This window comes from Microtus ochrogaster, chromosome 1 (assembly GCF_000317375.1).
Source record: "Microtus ochrogaster isolate Prairie Vole_2 chromosome 1, MicOch1.0, whole genome shotgun sequence".
Taxonomy (NCBI): domain Eukaryota; kingdom Metazoa; phylum Chordata; class Mammalia; order Rodentia; family Cricetidae; genus Microtus; species Microtus ochrogaster.
Window position 1 is genome coordinate 19,950,787 of NC_022009.1, and position 26,880 is coordinate 19,977,666.

Consider the following 26,880-nt stretch of genomic DNA (forward strand, 5'->3'; position numbering starts at 1 on the left):
AAATAAAGTGAAGATACTATTTTTATATTCCTATGTGACAATCTTGGGAGCAGAAGCCTGTCCTTTGTAATTCCTCCACACTGCGTCTTTATTACAATCTTCCCTCCTTATTTCTTGGGAACTCTCACCCCGTCTTCTCCCTACACTTTTGTCATGGCTCCTCCATGCCACTTTCTGGCACATGCCCCCAGACTTCAGTTTGCCGCTGACTGGTTGGAGGTGTGTGGGCACCTGATCTAAAGCTGGGAGAACCAGGCTCTTTTCCCTTTAGTTATTTTGCAGATGTGTGAGATGTTGCTTGGAATAGACTCAGGAAGTACTCTCTCCGCATGGACCAGAGAGATGGAGGAAACTGTTCTACAGAAAGAACAAAGACTTAGGTGGAGACCCGTGCAGAGAGAGGCAGGTAAGCAAGCAGTAGAGATCTGTTTGTGATGCTCATTCAAAACATACCACCCAAGGTATATTTTTGGAACGCAGGATAAATTTTTCATTCATTGTTTTTAGAACAAAGTCCTTGTCTTGTGTAAAGGTAGTTCTAGTAGACCCACAGATTCTGGAAAAACTAAGATGCAGAAGGAGTTGTGGATGGCTTCTAGGTAACAGTCTGATCCAGAGGGCCTGACAAAACACATACTATTTCCCTAAGATTAAAAGCATGCATCTCAAATCAAGCAGTAGCACACACCTTTAATATCTAGAGCGTGAGAGGCAGTAGCTGGTACATCTCTATGAATTGGAGGCCAGCCTGTTTTCCACATGGAGTTTGAGACCAGCTACTGTTACATAGTAACCTTGTTGTGGTTATAACAAAAGTATCTTAAAAATACCAAGATCGCTGCTGCTACTACTACTACTACTACTACTACTACTACTACTACTACTACTACTACTAATAATAATAATAATAATAATAATAATAATGATGATGATGAAACAGACTTAGAGAGGTTAAGAAGTTTTCCCCAAAGCTAGATAGAGTCTAAGTCTAGAGGTAGAGGTGTGGCCAGGCTAGACTGAATCCACCATGGTGACCTATAGGTGAGACATCTGTCTCTATTCTTGCTCCTTATACTGTAACGTCAGGCTATGAGGATGTGAATGAATTCTGTAAGCCAGTCAAGCGTCATGGAACTGATCTTAGCTTATTGGCAGGACTGTATTTTGTGCTGCCCCTTAGAGGCAATATGGACCAAATAAAGTAGAACTGGCCAACAGGCCCACCTGGAAGCTGGACGTGGTTCTAAAAGGGAGCCGCTGAAAGCAGCAGTCTTCAGGATTCCATTGCCACAAAAGATGGCATGGGGTGGGCATACCAATGCAATGCCTGAGATCTACCTGGGCAATCATGGCTACCACAAGAGAGCAGCAGGGATATGTGTCATTTGTACTCCTGGTCATCCTGCCAACATGAGCTGTGGTCATTCTTGAAAGCCAAGCTTGGGGGCTTAAGAGACAGGGGATGATGGAAGACAAGATGATGAAGGGGAAAAAGCAATCGTATTAAGAAAAGTAGAAACTGGGATTGGAGAGGTAGCTCCATGGCTAGGAGTGCTTAAGGCTTGAGTTTGAATCCTTAGCACACATATAAAAATCTAGGCATGGCTAAGTGTGCCAGCATTGGGAAGTGGACAGCGGGGGATCATGAGAGCTCATGATGAATGAGCCTAGCCTAAACAGTGAGTTTCTGATTCAGTGAGAGACTCTGTCTCGAGGCAATAGAGTGGCGAGCATTAGAGGAAGACACCCGACATCCTCTTCTGACCTCTGCATATGCATGCATGGTATCCATATACACTATAACACACACACACACACACACACACACAGAGAGAGAGAGAGAGAGAGAGAGAGAGAGAGAGAGAGAGAGAGAGAGGAAAAGAGAAACTTTCAGGAACTCTGACCAAAAGTATAGATGTCAGACTATCAGATTTTTGACCAGCAACAAACAGACCCTAAGGAAGATAACATATCAGCATACATTTTGTTCAAAGGGATGGGGTCTTAGCCTTCTAAAAAATGAAAAGCAGAAAAGTCAAATATACCGATCTGAAACTACACAGATAGTTGGTTAAAGAGAATGAGAATTACAGGAAAGAATTCAAGTCTTCCTTGAGGTCTTGAGATTTTCCTGCATGTCAATGGGTTTCCTGTGTGTGTGTGTGTGTGTGTGTGTGTGTGTGTGTGTGTGTGTGTTATAGTACACACACATGAAAAGAAACAGTATAAGATTATATATTGTGGGTCTAGAGATACAGCATACTGGTAGACCATATACGTAGCATGTGCAAGGCCGTGGGGTCAATCCTCAGTACCGAGGGAAAATTACATGCCGTGGCCTTGGCCGTTTCTCACACCCGAGTAGATGCACTCATGATCAGCTCCCAAGCGAAATGAACAAGTAAATGAAGAGAGACTTTGTATTTGGACAGTGACTTTGCGATGAGCAGGATGAGTGGGTGCTGAGCTGTTGTGTGCTTCTAAAAATAGCTGAACTATTGGCATGCTCATTCTTTCCTCTTTTCCCTTAAAAACAAGTGGGGATGGCTCGTTGCTGTAAGAGCTCCTGGGGCGGGAGGGCCCGCAGGCAGAAACACTCATTATTTCCTCCACTCAGGAACATGCAGCCCCTCACAGTGCTCTCTCCTTGGATGCTACCATGCAGGGGTAATTCCAGCGCCGCTCCAGCTCTGGGTTCTTGAGAATGCTGTCCCCGTTGGCTGGCAGTATTGCAAGACAGATGGGCCTAGGAGGCCTCCGCTTGCCACGTCCATATCACGAGCAAGCCTCTTTTCACTTCTAGGCATTTAGAAAAGCCTGGGAAATAGAGCAGCCTATTCTGACATCTTGTCTACCATGAAACCAGACAAAAGGAATAAAGGGATCCAGGTGTGCTTAAAAGGGGATTGATTGCCAGCCTTGAAGAGAATAGTCAAGTTACTTGAAACAGAGCAAAGAGCTCCCTGAGAGAAAATGTTATTGGAGAGAGAAATAAAAAGACCCGGCTCAGAGATGCTTCCTTTTAAACAGAACTGGAACAGCATGTACTGATGGCTACACAGAAATAAGTGAAGGGTTGGTGGGCCAGAAATTTCCGTCCTGCCGGGATTTTATTGAAGCCATGTTTATAAGAAAATGATCTGAACACAGTAATGGCTTGAGCAGTTTGATGGGCAGTGCTTTAAAAGAAGGCAACTATAAGGCAGAAAGAGAATTGGCGAGAGTGCTCTGAATGGAAGTGTTATCTCAATGCAGTGTACTCGCGGCAATCGGGCTGGCCCCACTTCTGTGCTTCCCCCTTCTGCTCCATCTCTGCATTCGTGGACCCCAAGCCCGCCAGAGCCCTGTGCATCCACCCTAAATGCAAATTTGCGTCCAGTTCTCTCTCGCCAGAAATCTCTCTGCAGCTCCTTAAGATACAGAAGATAAAGCCCAAGGTCCTTACCATATTGGCCCTTGGGACTTGTCCTCATCCTCCAAAACCAACATTGCTGCCCAAGACCTGGGTGGCCTCCATGTCCCTGCCTCTATAGCTCCAGAGCTCCAAAAGCTCCTGGAGGCTTCTTAGTAGCAAGGTGCTTTCTTCCTTCTCAAGAGGAACTCGAGCCAGATAGCCTGCCTCTCTATGAGGATAACAGGCCCAGGTCTGCTTTGCTGTTGAATATCATTCAATTTTCTTCATTCTATAAGCATTTCTTCAGTGTCTCCCTTGTGTCGGGAACTGTGCTAGACCTAGACTGCAGGGATTTAGTGACATAAGTTTTTCTTTTTCTTTTTTTCTTTTTAAAGTGATGTTTCGAGGGAGGGTTTCTTTGTAATAACAGCTATGGCTGTCCTGGGATTCATTCTGTAGACCATGCTGTCCTCAAACTCAGAGATCCGCCTGCCTGGGCCTCCCAAATGCTGGGATACCGGCTTGAAATCAGAAGCGTGGGCTGCATTCCTTCTGAAGGCCCCAGGAGAGTCTGATTCTCCCGCCTTTTCATTCCTTGGGCGTTGCCCATGTCTTGATCTCTTCCTCCATGGTCAGGGCCAGCTATGTAGCATCTTCATCTGTCTCCATGGTCACGTCTCCTTCTCCAGTTCTGATTGTCCTCCCATTGCCTATATAGAGAATCTTGGCTCCCTTGCATAGTCCAGGATTAGACCCTTTCTACTTCAAGATCATTAATGTAATTACCTTCGAAGTCCCTTTTGCCGCATACGGTAATAAGGTAAGGTAACACTGACTCTGAGGCTCTTGGGAGCAGTTGAGTTTGTTTACAGCCCTTTCCCTTTGTCGTTAAAGTCACAAGAGCTGGGAACTGTGGCACGTGCCTAGAGTCTCGGGTACTTGAGAACCTGAGACCGGAAGATCCCTTGGCCACAGGAAATTGAGGCCAGCCGGGGCAACATAGTGTGAAAGGCCTACTCAGACAAACACAAAACAAAGATCCACCAACCAAACAGACAGCAAAGTGAAAACAGTCATCCTGGACTCTAACGCTCTTTTCCAGGTGTTGGAATCCAGTAGCGCATACAGATGTGCGGTTCCTGCCATCAGGCGCCTCCCACTGTAGAGGGGAGACAGGGGATAAGCCAACCAACAGTTAAATAAGCCAGAAAGCAAAAGGAAGCTATAGAAAAATAAAGTTGGCGTGAGGCTGGGGCCATCGCTATTACAGTATAGTGATTACCGCAATCAAGGATCGGAGAGCTGGGTTTGGGGAGTTCAAGAAGAAGGCAGTGAACACAAAGGAACATGATGGGGAAGGCTAAGAAGTTAGTCAGGATGATGAGACCACGGAGCATGCAGAGATTTTAAAAAATCGTGCTGCTAGGGAGGAACCCAGGGCTGCACACCTGTACCTGAGAAGCATTGTACCACTTACCTACATTCCAACCCAATTTATGATCATTATCTTCAGCCCGGAAAGGGTAGAGTGTGAGAATAGCTCTTACTCAGTAGGACCTGCGGCAATGGAGGAAAATTCATGGTTAAGATGCTGCCTGAGTCAGAAAGGCGGAATGTCCCGAGGAGATGTCAGCTTGCCTTTAACTCTGTCCAAACCCTTGTTGTACCTCCCCACGGTTGAACCCAGGTGGAGTTCCCATGGTCAGGGAGGCTGGGAAACATGGGGCTCAGATCTCCTGTAAGAGAATGAACAGGCAAATGACCAGCCTTTGTGCAGGCTGGGGAAACTCAGGGACTGAGCCATGCAGGTGCTTGGGGAAGCTTTCCTGGCAGAGGGTTCAAGAGATGTGAGGCCTGAAGGCAGAAGAGTACCTGGCTGGTGTATTTGAGGACAACAGGGATACCGCTGTGGTTGAGTGTGCCAAAAGACAAAGAGGTCAGAGAATAGAGCTTACCTCCATTGCTTGTAGGCTCTGCATCCCTTTGGATTCAGCTAACCATGGACCAAAGATATATTATACACACACACGCACACATACACACACTCGCGCACACACACACACACACACACACACACACACACACACACACAGTGTCTCTATTAAACACATTTATGCTTTTTGTATATGAGGGGAGTCACTACTTCTCCATTATGTATTGTAAAATTTAAAGTGTTCTAGAGGATATATATATAACAAATTCTGCACCTTTGTTTGTTAAGACAGGGTTTCTCTGTCTAACAGCCTTGGCTGTCCTGAAACTCACTCTGTAGATCAAACTCATAGAGACCCACCTGCCTCTGTCACTAAGTGCTAGGATTGAAGGTGTGTGCCACCACCATCTGCATTTGTGTGTATGTGTGCACGCTAGTGCGCAGGTGCGTGTGCCCGCTTTTTTATATAGAACTGAAACACTGAGAGTTTGGGTGTTCATGGCAGGGGATAAGGGTGGTGGGTATGTAGATCCTAGACTCAGTCCCTCTTGTGTCCTAAAGGACAACCAAATAGAGTTCTGTAGGTTAGAATTTGAGCTTGTGGTAATATTATTTTCAAGTTTCATGAGAATCCCAGGGAAGTTTTTGAGCAAGGTGGCATCATCTTACTTATGTAAACTCCACATTGTACATCAATCATGTAGATCAGACATTAGTGACAGAGGGCAGAGAAGACAGATTACGAATGGAGACCAACAGGGAGACTATTGTGACAGTCAGGAGGGAAATGACTTGAAGGAGAGATGAAGCATTTCCCTGGGTGGAGAGTGGCTGCATTCTGCACACATTGGAAGGAAGGGCCAGCAGTATTCATTCCTGGTTTGGATGTGGGCTGTGAGAAAACAGAGAAGAATGGCTATAAGAAGTTTGCTCTGGACTTCTGAACCTCTGGTGTGTTTGTGTGTGTGTGTGTGTGTGTGTGTGTACGTACCATTAATTGAGATGGCGAAGATCATAGCACACTGGTTTGGGGAGAACACCTAGAGCATTTAGTTTTAGATGTGAGAAATTTGTATCTTGGGAGCATTGAGTAGGATATGAATGTACGGTCTGAAGTGTGGGGCATGGCTGACTTGGAGATGTAAAATAATTAGCGGTCGGTATTTCAGGACCATCAGACGGCGAAGGTCACCAGGGAATGAGAGGAGAGCACGGAGGGAAGATGTCCATGGAATCTACACTTTGGGGTTTGGGACTGCAAGTTTGAATGGTAGAACTCTTCGTCCCCAGGTAAAGAACAGAATTCTTACAGGTGAGCCTGCTTGGCTTCACGCCTGCTACCAAGGGTTCAGCCAGACAAGGAAGCACATGGTTTAGGATGAGGTTGTGCGGCTGTTTCTGAGAACACCGGTTTCCACAGTGGGCGAGAGGCTGCCCCTAGTGGCTGCCGGAGGATGGAAGGAAAGTGACTGAAGACAGCAAGGACTGAACACCCTCTTCCCAAAGACTCGACAGGAAGCGAAGCAGGGGCAGATGTGGAAATGTAGGAAATGGTTGATTTTCACCATGGCACATTACAGAATGCCTGTAACTACAGGAGAAAAAAGACTTCAGGAGCTGGGGAGATGGCTCAGCAGTGAAGTGCTCTCTAAAGTTCCAATCCTGAGAACCTATACAGTAGAGTACATGTACATCTGTAATCCCAGTATGCCTTTGGGAAGCAGAGGTGGGAGGACTCTGGAAGCTCAAGGTCAGGGCAGCCTGGAGTGGGTAGCCTAGCAACAGACAGCAAAGAGACTCGGCTTCAAACAAGGTGGCAGGTGGGGACCGTCACCCAAGGCTGTCCTCCGAATCCCATGCGCGCTCAGTGAAGTCATGCGTTTCCCTTCACAAGCACACACAAAAGAAAGGTAATCCATCAGAGAGGGAACATCAAGAGAAGACAGTTACTGAATCACTGTCCCTCAGCTGAAGAGGGTGGGCATAGTGCACAGAGCAAGCGAGCAATCTCAGCTGAGAACTGAGAGGTTGGGGCAAGCAGCAGGCAGGAAGCAAAGGAGAGCCTGTGTCCTGGCACAGGTACATGCATGAGTACGCAGGCACATGCAGGTAGTGGGGTGTCCAGAACGGGGGCCTGCTCAGTGTTTCTCTGCTTGCTTTCTTTCGTGGATGAAAGGAGCAAGGGCACATGTGGTAACACACAGTGGTTTGAAGAAGGAGAAGGTGTCGTGTGACATAGTCTTTTAGTGTACACGAGAGAAGCCTAGAGGCTCCTCTGTCATTCAACATGGGGAGATAATTGATTATAAAGCAAGTGGTATTTCAGATTTATAATGAGTACTATTCTGTAGGTGGGAGAATAAGGAATCCCACAGTATGGCGGAGTTAGACTACATGAGGCTAAAGCATCAAAACCCTCACTTTTAGCCAGCACTGGATTTTGGAACCCAACACCCTTCAGCAGGGTTTCATAAAGAGCACCGAAGAAAGTTAACAGATTTGGCTCCTACTTGGGTCAGTTGTTTCAAAGGGCTCTCTGGGATTCATAAAACAGGTGGCCTTGAGAACAGGACTGTGTTGGTCAGCCATTTTTAAAGGGCAACACCATGTTCTGTTATTGAACAAGAACTGATTTATAACATTCAGTAATTTGGAGGGTTTGATCCTTAGAATTGATCCGCGGAGTGAGAGGACTTGGTGGTGATGGCACCTGCCAACCAAGCTTGGGGATTTGCGTTCAATTTTCAGAATCTACAGGGTTGAAGGAGAGAACTGCCTTCAGACCTCCACACGTGTGCTATGGCACATACATGTCCACACACATATACGTGCATGCAAAAGAAAAGAAATGAAAATGTTTAAAAAGAGATGATCCAGCTCCTGATAAACGGTGAACCCAATGCCCATCCACCTCGCTTCCCTCCCTCTCCTTTTGCTGTCTTTGTGTAAGTGCATCCATTCTCGCTCACTAGTATTGACATGTTTATTAAGCAACAAAGAATCTGTTCCAAGTGTCAAAACCAGCCACCAATAATGCTACCCTTTAAAACTGCTATTGCGGGACCAATAGTTTTGTTGTTTTTGTTGCTGAGACAAAAGAAACTTCAACATAAAATTATCAACATGTAGCTAAAACATAGTGAAAATGGCCTACTATAAAATGAAACATTCATTTGCTTTTTTTATTGTTCAATATAAAAGGGGGATATCTGTCATTTACTGGAAACTTTTATAGATCTGAGCGCTACAGAATTTTAAAGCTGTCGTAACTTAACATGTGGGCCACCCCTCGATTTTTACAAGTGTGGTGTCAGAGACAGTACATTTCTCAAGGAGTCTCAATTACGAGTGGCACAGAAAGCCCCTCTTTCCTGATTCTATATACTACTTTTTAATTATGGTGCCATTTAAATATCTAATATAAAAACTTTCAGGCACTTGAGATGGTCCAGCAGGGAGGGGGACTTGTTTTGCAAGACTGGTGACCTGAGTTTGATCCCTAAAGTCCACATAAAGGTACAAGGGGAGAACAGACTCCACAAAATGCTCCACCCCCGCCACACATACCATTGCCATAGGTAACCTAAAAGTCTTAAGTGTCTTTATATACACAGGCTTACTTATATACTCACTTTATAAACTTAGTGTATAAGAACCTAAGTCTTTACACACAGAGGTTCATTCTTTAGTTCTTTAGGTATGTGTGATTAGCAGTTTCCCCAGACTGACTTTTAGGGATGAATTCTCTTTTTTCTTAGTGAGTCCTGTTATATATCGTGAAATCTATATTTATTCATCTTCTTTGACATCAAAACTTCATGCTTCTATCAACAACAGCATATTACTTAGGCAGTAATACAAAACCACCACAGATAAATTTCTCCAATTTAGACACAGAGTGAGATTTCAATCAATAGCCTTTTTGGACTTATTTATTTTTATTTTATATATAGGGATATTTTTGCCTTGCATACATGTCTGTGCACCATGTGATATGCCCAGTGTCCTTGGAGGGCATCAGAACCCCTGGAACTGGAGTTACAGATGGTTGTTGGCCCACCGAAAAGGTCCTGGAAATTGAACTCCAGTCCCCTGGAAGAGCAGCCAGTGCTCTTAACCACTGAGCCATCTCCCCAGTCCCTCAATATCATTTTGGAATTAAGTATAAAGGCATAGTTTGAGGAGTCATAATTATCATTATCATTTTTTTTTTAGTTTTTATTCCTGCCCTCACCTATGGTGAGCAAGGTTTCTAGGAGACAAAGAGAAAGGGAGACTGTAACCACAGAAAAAAGACAAGATTTGAGCAGAAGTTTATCAGAGTAAAAAAACTTGACTGTAGTACAGAAACTGACAGTAATCCCAGGGACTATTCAGGGTTAGGCAAAGTAAAGGTATTGCAGACACACAAGGACTACTACCTTCATTAAAAAAAAAAAAAAAAGACAAAAAATACCTACTAGGTAAAAAGCCTGCAGAGGCATTGAGAATACCAACACAAGTGAGCTATATGCTCAAGGAGCTGTCTCGTGGGGGCGTTAGGCTGGGGAAAGGAAGGCATCTTGCAGGGCGGGGGTGGAGATGAGATTTTACACAGGAAGGTTGATAAACTGAGTACATGGTGGACATTTAGAAGTAGGGAGATGCGCTAGCATCCACAGTACCAGAGCCTCTCCTGCCAAACGCGTTCAGCTCGGGGACGCAGGTCTAAAGGAACCTTCCCATCTGCCTCTAGCCTTCCCTTCCCCACTGCTAGGCCCGGGGCAGCGGAGGAGGCAGGTGAAAACTGCACCCGGCTGTAGAGTCGTCATGGCAACCAGAAGTTCCGCGGTCCTCACTAGCCTGCTACCACTTCCCCTGGCCCGAGCTGGGCTCTAGTCTCGCGAGACTTGCCTGAGCGCAGAACCCAACCGCGGTGATCTCACCCGAGACTGAAGGAGGGAGGAGAAGAGGGAGGGAGGGAAGGGATGGGGCGGGGAGAAGGGCCAGTACAGCGCCGCCACCGCCGGCAACTTTGTGAGCGAGTTCAGTACGTGCGTGAGCGAGTGAGCGGAAAGTCAGTGCGGCGCCGAGTCCCGGGGGGGAGGGTCGGGAGGGGGGCGGGTGAACCTCTGGGAGGCCGCCCGCAGCGCGTCCATCGCCGCGGCCCCCCCGGCCTCCCTTCCCGCGTCGCCCCTGCGCGGGTCCTCCAGCCCCCGTGGGCAGTTACCTGTCCCCTCCCCCGCGACCACTCAACTCCCCCCACACCGAGCCCAGCGCGGAGCCCCGCAGCCGGGACGCTCCCTGGGCGCCGCGCGCTCGTTCCCGGGAGCCGGCGGGCGGGATGGGGGGCTCGGGGGCGCGAGCTGGGGCCCGGGCGCCTGCACAATAGTTGATGCCCGGGGACTGGTTACTTCGGCCCCCGCGGCGCCCGGAGCGCGGCCGCTGCGGGTCCTCCTCGGAGCGGGGCTGGGGGTACCGCGCTGATCCCGCCCCCGCGGCCCCTACACCGGGCGCTCGGAGCCTCGGATCTCCGCAGAGGAGGCGGCGAGCGAGCGCGCCCCGACCGTCTGCACGCTTTCTCTTTCTCCCCAGGGAGAGCGCGCGGAGGACGCGCCCGGGACGCGCGGCAGCACCGGGAAGCCCAGGCCAAGCGGTAAGTGGCCCCGGGGGCAGGGCTGGGAGTGGGGGGCGGGGCGGCGCTGCTGACAGCCCCCCTGTGCTGTCCCTGACTGGGGATTCGCGGCCCGGTAGCAGGAGGCTCTTAGCCGCTGAAAGTTTGATTTCCGATTTGGTGGCGTGCTGGGGTTCGCGATCCCGGCGGGGGCGAGTCTGCGCTCCACCGCGCCCGGCGCGCGCGCACGTTCTCACCTCGGGATCCAGATCTGCTCCCCTAGAGAGGCCCGGAGCCCCGTGTCCCCGCCTGGTGGCTGTGCTCACCCTGCGGTTCTGGGCTTCTTGGAGCGACCCTTCTCCATCCGTCACCCGATGAGCGCTTGGCAGGTGTGCTGGAGGGAGCAAGGCCCCAGTGAGTTAATGGTGGGGAAGGGAGACCTTTGGCTGCAGTTTCGAGGGTGTTAATTTCCTCATTGGGGGGTCCTGGGGACTGAGATCCAAGGATGCTTCAACCTGCGTTTCTTGGAGGAAGTAAACCTTCCAAGGGTCGGAGAGGCGTGAGGCTGCATGAAGAACTTTTTCTCTCCTTGCCCTGTCCAACTTTGCTCCTGACCTTAAAGGCAGCTTGCCAGGATCGTAAATCGCTCTGTGGCATTTCGACGTGGGCAAGCAGTCGCGTTGGGCAGGTTGAAATTTCATCGCGGCTCACCGTGTCCAAAACCAGAGGCACGGGAAATAGCTAGCTTTCAAGGAGGTGGTGTGCTAGATTGCTGGCATTCCTCTTGGAAGGGGAAGCATTTGGGGACGGTAGCTCCTAGACTGCCTTGGGTCTTTATAGATTTGATTTTTTTTCCCTGACGGCTGGTTGAGAGGCAGTCTTCGCTGAAATTCATACTACCTGGTACACGATTATGTTTCTAAACTCGGAGCCAGTGATGCGATCCAAATTTCAGAGGGAGGTGTCGACTTTCATCAGGTTCCAGGTCTATCTGGATGAACTGGGGTTGGCGTTTCCTCTATAAAGCGAGCCTTTCATGTTGAAACTCTGACTCAGAGTCTTAAAGCCATTCTCTTCTATACGGGTACTCTGTGGGAGTTAAGTGTCAACTTTCTCCTGCTCTCTCCAATGGAGTATCTTCCAGTGCAAAGGTTCTTTGTCTGGGTGTTTTGGACAGCCACAACATTAAGTCTTACCGAATTGCTCCTGCAACCTCGTTCAGGGACAGGAATGATTTTTCCTTGTCTTGCTTTAACGATTCTCCCATATCCCCCTTTCTTTTCCCTGAAAGCTGCAATTAAGCTGCCTTTACTAGGATGTTAAAAAAAAAAAAGCTGATAGGATTATGCAGAGTAGTTAAAAGGTTTAACTAAAGCAGTTTATGGTCACTGATGTGTCCAACTGTGAGGTGACAACCCAGTTATTAACTAGAATATTATTACTAAAGCATTTTCCCATGAAGTAAGTTATTGATATTAAGGCATTACCAACAGTGCTTTAAAATGACTTGGGTGATGGTTTGAACATAAATGTTTGGGGCGCAGCAAGACATTCAGAGTTCTGTCTTCTCTATCACTGAAGCCTTTTTTTTCCCCCCCTTATCTCAGTAAAGGACTCTTGAAATTGGCTATCATTAGTTAGATTTCTTCAGTCGACTGAGGGAACGGGATTAGCAAGTGGCCAGAGACTGTCAGTAGGTGTAGCTGTGTGCTGCTCTGCAGTTCCTGGGGCCCTCAACTTTTAGATTTGACTGTCAAGCAGTGGTAGTTGTGACTCCGTTCTGTGGAAGGCTGACTTGAACTCTTGGTAGTCACTCCTCAGAACGTCACTAAAATGACATCCTGAGATTAATTTGACTTGAATTTTCAGTCTCATTTCCTGGCTTTTTATATTTATTCATGTTTGCCTTGAATTACGTATGTGGTAGTGGTACAGTCTTCTCATTTGATTTTTTTTTTTAAGCATCTTTTAGAAGAGCTTCCTAACAACTATCCACATGTTGTGATGGAGGATGGCTTGAGATGAGCAGTTACATATTCTGGGATCTTGGTTGACTGAGTTAAGGTGTGCATATGCTGCATGTGTTGTATTTTTAGTTGCAGTTTGAAGTTTGAAATCAATGACTTTTTTAACAATCTCTTAGAGCGCAGACTGCAGCGTGAGTGGAACCAAACTCTGAGATCAGATTCTTGGCTAGTGGAAGGTTTATGTGGTGAACAGTGGGGCTTGGTGTCTCTTGCCTATCTATATTTTTAGTACCAAAGGTCCAGTCATTGCACAAATGATAGGACTATCATGAAGGTTTTCAGGTTGCTTCTTAGATTTGAGCATTTTGATTCACTAGTCAGATTGGATTTTTGCCAGAAAGACAAATACTGCCCTCCCCCACTCCAGTGCTTGAACTCTGATTGAGCACACACACCCCCAGTGCTTGGAGCCCCCCCCATGCTTGAACTCTGATGGAGCAACCCCCCCATGCTTGAACTTTGAGCACCCCCCCCAGTGCTTGGAACTCTGGGAGCACCCCCACAGTACTTAAACTCTGATGGAGCATCCCCCCAGTGCTTGAACTCTGATGGAACAAATTTCTGTTTTGTTTCACTTCACAGAAGCTGATTCTCAAGATCTGAAAAATAAAATTTTCCCGTATTTGTAACCCTTTGAGCCTTATCAGTTAGTTTCTCTTGGTTTCTGTGGCTTCAGTGGTGGGCATGATCATTCTTGGCCTTAGGGAACTATTGGTCTCAGGGACTATGGGTACTTCCATATCTTTGGGTATGAAGATACCCCCATGTCCAGGTTTTGCATATGTGACAGTTTTGATTTTTCAGCTTATTTAAAAGGCCTGAAATATTTGTCTTCAGAAGGTGTGGATTTCAAATACTTTCTGGTGGGGGGGTGATCTTAAAAATAGCTGAACCCCTTTCTTATTTCCCTGCCTTGTGCTGCAGCTTGAACACACGGTTGTGTGGCAGCGTTGCTATAGTACTCTACCAGAATGTGTATATAAATACCTTGTAACTAAAGTCTCATTTGCAATAGCATCTTCTTACCCTTTGATGAGCAGATTCATGGGTGGCTGAAAGGAGTTGGAGTGTGAATCCTTTGGTCCAGCTTTCCCAGTTTGCAAGTGAGGAGCTCCAAGCCTAAGGAGTTGACATGATTTGTAGGTTATAAAACTAGATATAGTCAGATTCAGGGTAAGTGACCTTCCTGATTCCAACACGCTTCTCTGTTCCACATTTTGTTCTTTTCATACTATGTTGAAGTTTGTTTACTCTTCTTTCTCAAACTGAAGCATTCAGTGATTAAGGGAGAAGCAAAACTGAAGGGAGTACAGCTACATTAAGGTTGAAAAGCTCTGGAGATGATCCTGTTTGGTGTCTAAGCTTTGGAGTTACAGATAACTGAGTTATGGGAAAAGGAATCCTGAGTTAAAGTTTCTGCACCATAGAGCATGGCGGCTTTATTATTACTACTGAGATCCCTTTATCTCTCAGTGTCCTGGTGCTCTTTAGAAAAGTCGGAGTTTCTTGTCTATCTTTTACTTAAGTTCGTTTGCAAAAGAAAGGGGTTGTTTCTGGAACAATGGCAACTTTTAGTTTGTCAGTCAGCTCTGTGGACCGGTTGCACGGGTGTCTGCTGGGGTGAGGGGCAGTCGAGGTGTGGGATTGCAGACGCAGCAGGTCCTCTTTGGGAAAGCCAGCGGATTTGTGTGGGACCGCCCTACTTCCCCTGGTGTGATCTGAGTCTGGAGAAACAGAGGACGTTCTGGGGTGGAGAGGGAAAGCATGTTACTGCAGGGTTCTCAGAAGTTGTGTTCATATCTCTTAAGACTGACAACCCAACCCAGGCAAATCCCTTCTGCTTGTTTGCACGTTGGAAATTGGCCTCATGGCATCTTGCTTTCAGTTGTATCCCTCAATAATTAAAAACAAAACATACTTGTATGTTACTTTGTTTTCAGATGTACATTTAAGTTGATTATTCCTAACTGATAGCTCTTTTTTTTTTGTTTTTTTGTTTTTGTTTTTTTAATGAGTTTTGGTAAGTGAGCAATTCCCCTGGTTCCTGTTCTCCCTCTCTCTAATGTAGGTGGGACCGAATGACACAATATAGTCCACTTTCAGCCAGGGACCGAATGACACAATGTTGTCTACTTCCAGCCAGGGACTTTGCCGCCAGGAGGGTAAGGATAAGCATCTGAGCGCATCTTTTGAGGAGAGAAAACTTGGCCTTCCCTTTGCATCCCTATCCTCTTTCTCCATTGCCTCTGTCTAGATGGAATAAGAGGACGCCAGATGCAAAGAGATTTTCTTTTGGGACAGGGTCTCACTGTGTCACCCTGGCTGGCCTGGAACTACCATGTAGATCCATCTGCCCTTGGACTCACAGACCTGCCTCTGCTTCCTGAGTCTGGGAATGAATGTGTTTTCTTGCAGATCTAGAGAGATGATTCCAAAATGGCATGGAGGCCGTGAGGGTCTTAGTGGTGCATTGTAAGGAAGGGAAGCTGCTGCTTCTGGAGGTCTGAGAGAGAACTTCCAGCTGATGGCTTCTAATGTTACTTATGCTACAGTTCTCTCTCTAATTAGATTTGTAGGATGCCTAACTTTAAGTTGTGGGAAACAGGCAATTACATAATGGTGGATTGGAGACTAAGCTTTAGAGGAATGCTGGTTTAGAGATGGAGAGAGGCTGTTTTTCACAAACAAAGGGTCACTCAAGACGGCTGTGACTGTAAGGACATCCAGCCACAGTTTCCTGGGTTTCCTCCTTGCTTCCTGAGTGACCTGAGTGAGCCCGTTCGGAAGTGTGAACAGGTGCGGCCATTGATTGTCTTTGTGGTTCATTCAGAGCCTTGCTTCCTTTTGTAATGAGTTCTGATCTCAGAAGGTAGCTATTGAGAAATTAAAAACAGAGGGCTGTGTGCCAGCTGCTCATGTTCCTGCAGCCTGGGACCCTACCATTGTCGGGATCTCTCTCTCTCTCTCTCTCTCTCTCTCTCTCTCTCTCTCTCTCTCTCTCTCCTTTCCTTTCTTCTTTCGCCTCCACCTCCCACCTCCACCTCTTCCAGTAAAAGAGATTGAACTCAGCCTCAGTAGTGGTACGACACCCACAGCCCTGATGGTGTCCTTTACCTTAGCCTCCTAGATTACCTTTCTGTGATTAATGCTTTTGTATAATAAATGGTAGGATCTCACCCTAGTGTATTCTAAGGCCCTTGCATTTTCTTTCCTGCACTCAGAGAAGCAGTTGGTAGTGAACTGTCTTCAGGGGTCTTTTTATTAGTAGGTACCTACAAGGATGCACAAGATTTTGCTCTCTTTCACTCTTGAGTTACCGCCTGTGTGTACCTACCAGGACGGAATGGAAAGTCAGCCATCTTCTCCTATACTCATAAAAGGCGGAGCTGTGGGCTCCTGGTGTAGAGGACTTGCTTAGCCTCTGTGAGGCCCTGGGGTCCATCTCCAGCATTCGCAGCCCAGTTATGACTCCAGAACTTATACTATCATACTGCTTGTCAATCATCCAAAGACTTTGAGAAATCACCGGTCTGCTCTTGAAAAGAGGGTCTGTGTGGAGCTGGTCAAGTTTTCCCTCTTCCCAAAGCTCCACTGAAGACTCCAGAGGTTTCACTAGTTTGCCTACTGGATTCTAACGTTCTAAGTAGCCAGTGGTGTGTGTGTGTGTGTGTGTGTGTGTGTGTGTGTGTGTGTGTGTGGTGGCAGTGGCAGTGGCAGTGATGGGCATGTGACCCCCTAGCTCAGTTGTTAGGAGAACTGTGCCCAAGCTTGAGTGTAGTTCCTAGCCCTGCCTCCAGGTAGAGACAACCCTTTGCGACCTCAGTTTCATCCTCATCTTTAAGCATAGGGCCTTAGTACTGACCTGTGACGAGTCTATAAGGAAGTCATGTTTCAGTGGGTAAGAGTCCTGGAGTGTTTGCTCTGTGTGTATTTGTGTGTGTGTTACAGTTAGCCTTGTTAACAGTTCATGGGTGAAGTCTAACCTTGCTTTGGTGGGATTGTTCTGGAGGTTGATTTCAAATCAAAAGTAAGGTAGCCCAAAGCAGCTTGGGCGTGTTGGGGGGGCGGGTGACAAGGAATGCTGTGGCTGGAACATCACAGCGAGGTCCAGGCTCGAGCAGGATAATTGGGTGGGTGGGTGGGTGTTGGAATATGCTTGGTAGGTGACTGTATTATGGCTTGCTTTTTCCAGAGTGCCTTTATATGCTTTTTGGATCTGTGTTTGACAACCAGGTGAATACATGTAGTAATGTAGCATTCTGAGGTCATTGAAATTTTATTTTGGGCAGATAGATGAAAAGGAGAGCCCCCCACCCCCCACCTCCAATCTTCAGCAGAGTTTTGTTTATTGAAAAAGTAAATTTGAAAGAGATCTAGAACTAACTGCCTACAGGTAAGGGCTAGGCGAACCAACGGCGTGGCTGGGACATGCCAGTTCAGTTTGGTAATTGTATGGTCCACTAAAACAGTGTGGTAAGAACACGTGCGTTAAATTCACTCTTCTGTGCACTAGAGCTTGAGAATCGAAAACAAAGTTTTACAGCTGAGTCTCTGTATATCAGACAGCTCCCACTCCCTCCCGTCCCAGCCCCTGGCAACTGCCGACTTTCTGTCCTTCATATTGACTACCGGGCATCACAAGTGGAGTTGTGTGTGTTTGTTCTAAAGTGACTGGCTTATTTCTCTAGACAGTGTCCTCAAAAGTGACAGTGTATAGCACATTCAGAACTGCCTTTCTTTTTGGCTGACTCTGTGGGCTGTGTTGTTCACCTCTTGGCTGTCCTGAGAATTTTTTTTTTTTTTGGTTTTGTTTTTCAAGACTGGGTTTCTCTGTGAACCCCTGGCTGTTCTGGAACTTGCTTTGTGGAACAGACCGGCTTCGAACTCAGAGATCTCGTTGGCCTTGGCAGAGTGCTGGGATTAAAGGCAGCAGCCATTACCGCCTGCCTATTATTTTTCTTGTTTTTTTCTAAAGATCCCTTTATCATCTCAGTGTCCTGCTGCTCTTTAGAAAAGTCAGAGTTTCTTGTTGTCCATCCTTTTTCTTCCCTTAAAGTCACGTAAAGGAGGAAGTGAAGTGATTTAAATGACAAATGTGAGTGAGGCTATCTATTTGCATAAGAGCTGAGTTTCCAGCACTTCCTGCCTTGCAAAGGTGCACAGAGCCCAGTGAAGAAGGTTCAGAAGGGGCCTTGAATTGATCCTGAAGATTGAATGTGCACAGGCACACAGAAGTATAGAGATCAGAGGTCAGCCTTGGGAATTGTTCTTCCGGTGTGGTCCTTTTTTTATTGAATGATTGAGACAGGTCTCTCACTAGGCTGGAGCTCCAGAGTAGGTGAAGTTGGCTGGTTAGCAAGCCCTCCCTACCACAGTTGGCTCTTCTGTAGGTTCTGGGGATGAACCCCAAGCCTTGAGCTTTATGACTGAGTTGTCTCCTTAGCCTCTCCGTGGGCATTTATTCTCAACACCAGTGTTAACTCTTCTCATAGCCTCATGGTAAGGGTCTTTAATGAAGTCGCTAGAAGCTTTCTGCAATGTTTTTTTAACACTTATTTTTGCATGTTTGCCTGCATGTATGTATGTGCACCACGTGCATGCCTGGTGCCTACTGGTGCCAGAAGAGGGTGTTGGATCCCCAGGGAATGGAGTTACAGTCCAACTCTGAGCTGCTTTGTGAATGTCAGGAACTGAACCTGGTCCTCTGGAAGAGCAGTTTGTGCTGTTAACTGCTGGGTTATCTCTCCAGCCCTTGCGAATTTACCCATTTAGCAAGGACTGCCTGTTTTACTTCCGACACAAAACAGTTGAAGCTGTTTATTATGAAAATAGTCCTTTATTAAATGTTCTTTATGTGGAGGAGAAAAGAGACAGTTTTGTTTCCTGGTTTCCAAGGAGATAGGCTTTGGCAAAATTTATTTTATAAAATGCTTTTCTAATTAAGAAAACTAAAAGAAACTGCCTGTAATGTATCTTGGCTCCAGTTTCCCTGAGGACCCAGGGTTCCAAGTCTTGGTTTCTCCCACTCCCACATCCACTCCATTCCAAGAGAACCCAGAAACCTCCCTGGTTCTGGGTAGCACTGGGTTTCACTGTCAGCTGTTGGAAAAGTCATAACCTCCTAAATTTTGAGTCTTTTGTTTGCTCATTTAACAAGTCTGTTGTCATTGTAGTATACCTGCACACCAAAACCTTCTTCTTTGGGGGTGGGCTGGATTACAGCTCCTTTAGCACCTACTGTTGATATTGTAGGAGCTAATTGTTTTAATTAGTGAGATTTAAGGCTTTGAGTGGTTGATACTAGAAACATTTTGAAAGCTTGGAAGAAAGAGATTTAGATTTTTTTTTTTTTTTGCTTTTTTAATGGAAAATTCTGTAATGGTTAGTGCTTTAGGCATTAGTTTCATTCTGATCCAAAAATTATCATTATTTAGACTTGCTCTGGAAGGTTTCTTTCCAGGTCATTTCCGTGATGACACTTCTAAGTCCTTCAGCCTTTTTTCTGTTGCTAGTGTCCCCTAGAGACTCACCCGTATTCCTGTGGTTGGGAGGGTCTGATGTGAGCACCCTGTCTCCTCAGTGCTCTGGTGTGAGTCTGAGAGCACTACTTGTCTGTACATGGTGCTCCTAAAATGTGTCATCAGATGCAGGCACAGTGGAGGTCTCAGTGCTTTGCCAGTCAGCTTGGCATTTGCCTGTGCTGCCAGATAGTCCGTGTTCAGGCTGCCCAGTACAGTGGTTCTCAACCGGTGGGTCGCGACCCCTTTGGTGACCCTCTCTCTCCATAAATATTCATGTTATGATTCATAATAGTAGCAACATTACAGTTACAAAGTAGCAGCAAAAATAATTTATAATGGTTGGGAGATCATAACATGAGGACCTGTATTAAAGGGTCGCAGCGTTAGGAGGGTTGAGAACCATTGGCCTTGTGGGAGATTTTGTGTCTTTGTAAAGTTAGCATTTCCATTTTAATTTGCTGTTGGGAATCCAACATAGTATTGATTACACATTAAAAGATTCAGTTATGCTAAGTGAAATGTAAGGATTTCCTCCCACGAGGGAGGGCTGTCTGTTGGCTGCTGTAAATCTGGCCTCGCTGTTGCAGAGAACACTGGAAGGCCTGTTCCAGCCTTGGCTCTGCTGTGTGTCATATGTGATTCTGGCCACTCTTCCAGTTACTTGGAGGCTTTGTAGATGCAGGTGCCCTTTCTGTCAGAGGAGTGTCAACAGGCAGCTCTGGGTGAGGTGAGATACCCTGGGAGCATTTCTCTACAAAGCTGTGTTTTTAATTATTTTTTTTTAATTTTATTTTATTTTTTATGTGTATGGGTGTTTTGTAAACACTTATATCTGTGAGCCACATGGATACAGCGCCTGTGGAGGCCAGAAGAGGGTGTCGGATTCCGTGGGTGCTGGGAATTAAACTCGGGTCCTCTGGAAGAGCAGCCAGTGTTCTTAATCACTGAGCCATCTCGCCAGCCCCTAAAGCTGTGCTTCAGAGGACAGTGTCTCTGAACAGTGGTTCATAGAACCAGGAGGGTGTGGGTGGAAACAAGAGGACTGTGATAGCAGAAGTGGGGTGATGAGAAGAGCCAGGGCTCTGGGTGTGTCCGTGGGGCTGACCTGGTTTATTGGGGAGATGGTGTGCCCAGCAAGTGTGCAGTCAGGGTGACAATGTTTTTTGCCAGAGCAGCTGGTACAGTAGAGGTGGCGTGGACCAAAGTGGCAGTGACTAGAGGAGCAGGTTTGGGTGGGGAGTTCAAGTTCAGAGTTGATTTGTACATGTTGAGTATGAGGTGCATGTTGGCATCAAGTAGGCAATGGGCTAGTGCGACCGCGCTCATAAACTTGCATTTCCTTATCTGTGAAATGGGGAAGTATCTACCCTTCTCAGAATTCTGGAGATGAAACTGCGGCAGAAAAGACTGTGATAATTCTGTTTGTGGGAAGAAGACCTTCTGCCATTTTATAGACTTAGGGATGTTGGAACTGCTTAGCTTATGGGCTAGCATGTTCTGTGGCTGACTGGTGAGAGGTTAGGTTCTCTGGAATGCATTCTTGAGGCCTAGACAGCTTCCTGGGGAACTTGGTATTTTGGCTCTTTAGGCTGTTTGAGAGCTTCCTTCTGCATAAAACCAGGCAGGCTACTTGGGTGGTTGTGTGCAGAGCTGCTTCTTAAGAAACATAGCTTTAGCCGGGCGGTGGTGGTGCACGCCTTTAATCCCAGCATTGGGGAGGCAGAGGCAGGCGGATCTATGTGAGTTTGAGACCAGCTTGGTCTACAAGAGCTAGATCCAGGACAGGCTCCAAAACCACAGAGAAACCCTGTCTCGAAAAACCAAAAAAAAAAAAAAAAAAAAGAATAGCTTTGACCAGAGCAACTTCATTTAAATGGAAAGATACCATATTGGGGAAACATATCATTTCCCAGGCAGTTATTTTAGGCCTTCGTAAACTAGGTAAGTTAATAGTTGATGATCTAATAGGGCATATTTATTAGAAAACATAATTTTGAGTGAGGTAACACAGATACAGAAAGACATTTATCACGTAAGTGTTTTTTAAACATAAAGCAAAGAAAAACCAGCCCACAAATAACAATCCTAGAGAACCTAGACAACAATGAGGATCCTAAGAGAGACATACATAGATCTAGTCTACATGGAAAGTATAAAAAGACAAGATCTCCTGAGTAAATTGGGAGCATGGGGATTTTGGGAGAGGATTGAAGGGGAGGGGAAAGGCAGAGAGGGGAGCAGAGAAAAGTGTAGAGCTCGATAAAAATCAATTAAAAAAAAAGAAGTTTAAATTAAAAAAAAAAAGAAACTCCATGTTTCTCAGTTCAGAATGCCTTATTGCATCTCTCTCTCTTTCTCTCTATTTTTGGCAGATGACATGTAAAATGTCTTTGGACCTATTGGTTTAAAATTTAAGATAAAATAAAGATGTTGAAAGTACCAGCCCTATACTTTGATAAATAGCATTTTGAATTTATTAGATGTGTTTTGTTAGAGGTAGCTGTGTTTCCTTACAATCAATACCTTCCCTTGGGGCAGAGAGGTAGCTCGGAAGTTAACAGTTCTTACAGTGCTTTCAGAGGACTGGGTTGAGTTCCCAGCACCCACATGGCAGCTCCCAACTGTTCCTAATTCTAGTTCTGGGGTCAGAATTTGTCTTCTAATGTCTCTGGGTTCCTGCAGTCATGGGCCGTGCATACTAACACGCAGACACTCATGTATACATAGAATAAACATTTAAAAAATAATTGATACTTTCCCAATAGTTGTCTGCTGCTTTAGACAAGAGGTGGATCAGGGTTTGGTTCTTTGAGGTAGTTGTGGACAGGAACCACAACTATTGATGAGTTGGGTGCACTCAGAATGGTATGGCCACAGACTATGGCGATATACCTTGTTATTCTCAGAATTGGAGCTTCAGTCATGCTGGACTTGAACTCACTCTGTAGCCCAGACGAACCTTGCACTTGGGATCTTTCTGTGTTTCCTCCTGAGTAGTTAGAACTACAGGTATTGGTCATACTGTGTGTGCCCATTGCAGGTCGTGAGATGTAGAGAGAGATGAAAGTTACACTGGAGGGTCTGGTCATGTCGAGTGTTAACTATAGGTGTGCTGTTGTTGGAGCCTGGGAAGAGGAGTGATGGCTTTAAATGAGGGATAGCATGGAATGGTGATAACCATTTTTAGGTAGGTGTCTTGGGAGCAGAAACTATTTTGGGTGCTACCTAGTATTAAGCAAGAAAACCTTTCTTTTTGTTAGACTTTTGGTCACACCCTCAGATTAATTTTTAAAAATGATTTTAATTTGTTTTACGTGCATTGGTGCTTTGCCTGCTTGTATGTGTCTGTGAAGCTGTCGGGTCCCAAGGAACTGGAGTTACAGACAGTTGTTAGCTGTCATGTGGGTGCTAGGAATCAAACCCAGGTCCTCTGGAAGAGCAGCCAGTGCTCTTAACCACTGAACCATCTCTCCAGCTCCTACATTCTCAACTTTATAAAAGCGTCCATTTATCTGCTTAGTAATTGTTGATGTGCATAAGCTGTTTTTTCTGGAGTCGACTTACTGTACATTACTTTCAAGAGCAACAAAAGGTGTACAGTATAATACTGACACAATTACCGAGAAGCCTCTAGCCTTTCTGTGTATTAAGAGTAAAGGATTTAGAGCAGTTGTAAGAATCTGCAGGGAGTGATTGTCATCTTTTCCATGCTTGTTTCCCCTTACAAGTAGCTGATTTAGTCCCCTTGAAATTTCCTTTTCGGCTTCCCAGATCCCTTGACAGTTGTAGCTTGTGTGTAGCAGTGTCTGTTGGGGAGACACTGTCTAACTGTCTGAAGTTACAGTGCTTACTTATGTATTCCCTAAGGTTTTTCTTACAACAACCTTTTTGCATCATCACTTACTGTCCTGTTTTCCCATTTAAACAGTTCAAGTCAGCGTTTTCTGGTGTATTCCTAGAGTTGTGTGACTATCTCTCTCTGTAAACAATTAGGACACTTTCCATGGCCTAGAAAAGACCTCCAAACCCATCTCTTCCCACTACTACTGCCTTCTCTCTTTATAGACTTGCATGGTCTGTGTGTTTCTTGTAAATGTAAGCATGTAGTGTACCATATGTGGTGACTGGCTCCTGCTCCCAGCTCCATCAAATCACTTACTATTATTATTTTCAAGAAAGTAATAATACTTTTCAAGTATGCAGCTCTAACTATCCTAAAACTCACTCTATAGATCAGGCTGGCCTTGGGCTCACAGAGATCTGCCTGCCTCTGCCTCCCGAGTGCTGGGATCAAATCTCCCCAAAGCACATTTTACTTCTTGCAGACACATTGACTTTGGTGGTACTGTTACAGTCAAAAGTGCAAAGTTCCTGTGTGCTGATGTAGAAGCTGCAGCCTGTGCTGTGACCAAAGAAAAAGTCAAAAGCTACTAGGTACTGCATATGTGGGAGAGTGAGCCTTGGGCCTTTTAAAACAAAATAAATCCTTTCTGGGCCTAAGCCCCGCCTGTGTACAGTGTGTCCTGACTGCGCTACTGACTTGCTGCTCCTTGCCTTGCTTCCACTTTGAGTTTTCCAGACTGTCATTGAGGCTTCCCTCCCTTCACCTTGTCTGATCCGTGACCACACCTGTTGTGTGTGTCCCCTGTGGTGTCTCCCCTGTCCCCCCATGCCCCTCCCACCCGGTAAGGGGGTTTAGTGGCCCAGGCAGTCTCCTTCACACCACTGCATTCTGACTAACATCCCTCTGCACGTGCCTCCCTGCAGCAAAAGTGGCTAACATGCTGTGTGCAGCAAACCCACACTTCTCCTTCTGTGACTAGCCTGGTGCCTCTTTTCTTTCCTGTTTATGTGATCTCATTGTCTTCTGCTAGAATGGCTTTGCATTCATATATATGCTGGGCTTCTGTTCTTTCCGTTCGTAACCACTCTGCTTCCTTTGAGCCTTTGTCTGTGCTCAGTTTTAGTTGCATTTTCAGGTTTCCCTTTCTGTAGTTTAAAAAGGTTACACAGTTCCTGACAGCCTTCTTGCTTTCAACCCCTTCTTGCCACGTAACCAGGCTGGTCTCAACTCCTCCTCATCTTTCCACTGCCTGTGGAATGCTGGGATTATAGGTGTGTCCCTCCACTCCCAACTTGAACTCTAGTTTAATTTGAATCTTTCTCATCCTGTAAGACCCAGCTCTTCAGTGAGAACATCTTGGCTACTGTAGCTCATCCTGATGTTTGCTCCCTGCAGCTGACTTTGCTCTGTTGTCTCTGTAAATCCCCAGCGTGTCCTAAGTCCAGTGTTCCCATGGTAGAAGTCAAGAGAGTAAACTCCTGTCCTTGCACATAGAAAGGGCTTTTCCAGTCGAGCTACCTGCAGATATGGGAGGCACTCATGCCTGAGAATTCATCCTGGGCTGCTTCATTGCAAGGGATGTTCAGACTCCACACGAGGGTCAGTTGGGTGAGTGGGTCTCGGGCCCCTGTGGAGTGTCGGAATTGCTTAGGAGGCATTGTAAGAGCACAGCCTCCTTTTCCATGCTAGATGTTCACATTGAAGCATCTCTGAAGAAACTTGGAAACTTCACAGTCAGATGATGCTCTTCTTCCTGAAAGCCCGTGAGCATCTCATTGGCTTGCTGGATTTGATTGCATTTGTGTTGTAAGACCATGTATAAAGGTTTTGGTTTTGTCTGCTTAGGGCATAGAGCCTAGAGTAGCGGGGGATGCAGATGGCTTCTTTCTTTCCGGATATACCTTCTTAGAAGATAGGGACCGTCCTCATTTCACATGTTTCTTTATTCACCCCAGAATGTATTAGCCTGCTGTTTACTGGTAGGACTTGTTACTGTGTGTTGTTTTATCCAATTATCCTTACTAATTTTTTGTCTGAAAAGGAGCCACCTAGTGTTCAGTTGTTTTATGGCAGACGCCTGTTGCTTCCTAGTCATAGGATTAACATTGGCTATGATAGTTGAGGACCCACTTCATGTCACATGATTCTTAATCTTTCTAGCAGGCCTGAATGATAGATGTTAGCACTGTGACTGCGGACCATGCTGCTGAATTCATGTGGCAGGATTCTTTCCTGGGTCAGAATGAATTGCAGCAGCTATATTGCAGTGGTGCAGCCATCTCTTGGGAATAGAGTTGTCTCGATGTGTTTTGGTTGTGTGAATACCGTGTATTTTCCTGTTGGAAATACCAGAAAGGCTGTCTACTTATAACAGGGTACGCATGACCACCCAGTCAGCTAAACTAGCAATTTGCTTTAAATACTTGTACTTGCTGAGGAAACTTGCTCCCCACCCATCTCCAGTGAAAGGCTGGCTTCCTAGTATAAGTTTTAAGTTGGGAATGCAGTTCATAATTAGTTCATGTTGTCCCGTGTGTGAATGTGTGTGTATGTATGTATATGTATATACCCTTGTTGATGACCGGAAGTTCTCAGAGTTGTCATATGGTGTTCTCTGACTCCCAACTTTAGCTTGCCAATGTGACTTCCACAGTTAGTGTCTTTCACCAGACCCACCAACAGGTTTGTCCCACGTTAGATGGGTACAGTGAACCCTTAGGAGACGAGAACCTGAAGCTTGGGAACTTCCCAAACACTCCCTTCCTTCTGCTGCTGGCTGCATTCAGAACTCGCAGGCACTAGACGACAATGTGTAGGTGGAAGGTGAAGAGAGCAGATGTCTCAGACTTCAGGGGAAAGCTCTTGGTACAGGATTGACTTTCCTGCCCTCAGGGGAATCAGGGCCCCTAAATGGCTTCTCTTGGCCAGCTGTGTTCACCGAGGTTGGGAGCAGCCTCACAGTGGACTTGTCCGTGCTGCAGAAACCACAGCATCGGGTCGCACAGTTTCTAGCATGAGCAGCTAGGTGGAATGTAAATACTTAGAATTGTGGGAAGCAAGCTTAAGTCCTAACAGAATTTCTAATAAGGACAGTTGTTGTTGTTTGTTTTCCTAGAAAACTTTCTTTTCTCAGCCCAGGTGAGACAGAAACCTTGAGACACTATTTCTGCAGTGAAGTGCTTACTTTCTCTTCTTGCTTTGTGGGTTTTGATGTGGCCGCTGTCTGTCATCCTTCATTGGCTTTCCGTCATGCTACCATTAACTTAGCATCTGCTTTGTTTGGAAATGAATGTCTTTTAAGAGCCTGGGGCATGATAGAAACATACACAAGCATACAGAGAGTTAATAGAAGCAAAATGATTGAAAATACAAAACCAGGTGTAAAACACAGTCCTGAATTCTAAGAAATGTGAATTCAGTTGACAGTGAAGAACTGAAACCACTGGGCTGGGGTGCGGTGAGAAGGATACCAACACAGGCTGGGGTGCGGGGAGAGAGGACGCTAGCACAGGCTGGGGTGCGGGAAGAGAGGACGATAGCACAGGCTGGGGTGCGGGGAGAGAGGACA

General features: G+C 46.1%; 1 protein-coding gene across 6 annotated transcripts in view; it reads left to right on the forward strand.

The window, feature by feature from the left end:
* The first annotated feature begins 10,287 nt into the window (after window positions 1-10,287).
* Sipa1l1 (signal induced proliferation associated 1 like 1) overlaps window positions 10,288-26,880 on the forward strand; it is a 287,022-nt gene continuing 270,429 nt past the window's right edge. For 4 of the 6 annotated variants that reach the window (XM_005343301.2, XM_013346036.2, XM_026779932.1 and 1 more), the window contains exons 1-2: window positions 10,288-10,383; window positions 10,902-10,962. The gene's annotated coding sequence lies outside the window, so the exon portion shown is untranslated. Of the gene's footprint in view, window positions 10,384-10,901; window positions 10,963-11,188; window positions 11,335-26,880 lie in introns of those variants that run through there. The other 2 variants (XM_026779921.1, XM_013346031.2) reach the window with 2 other exon arrangements.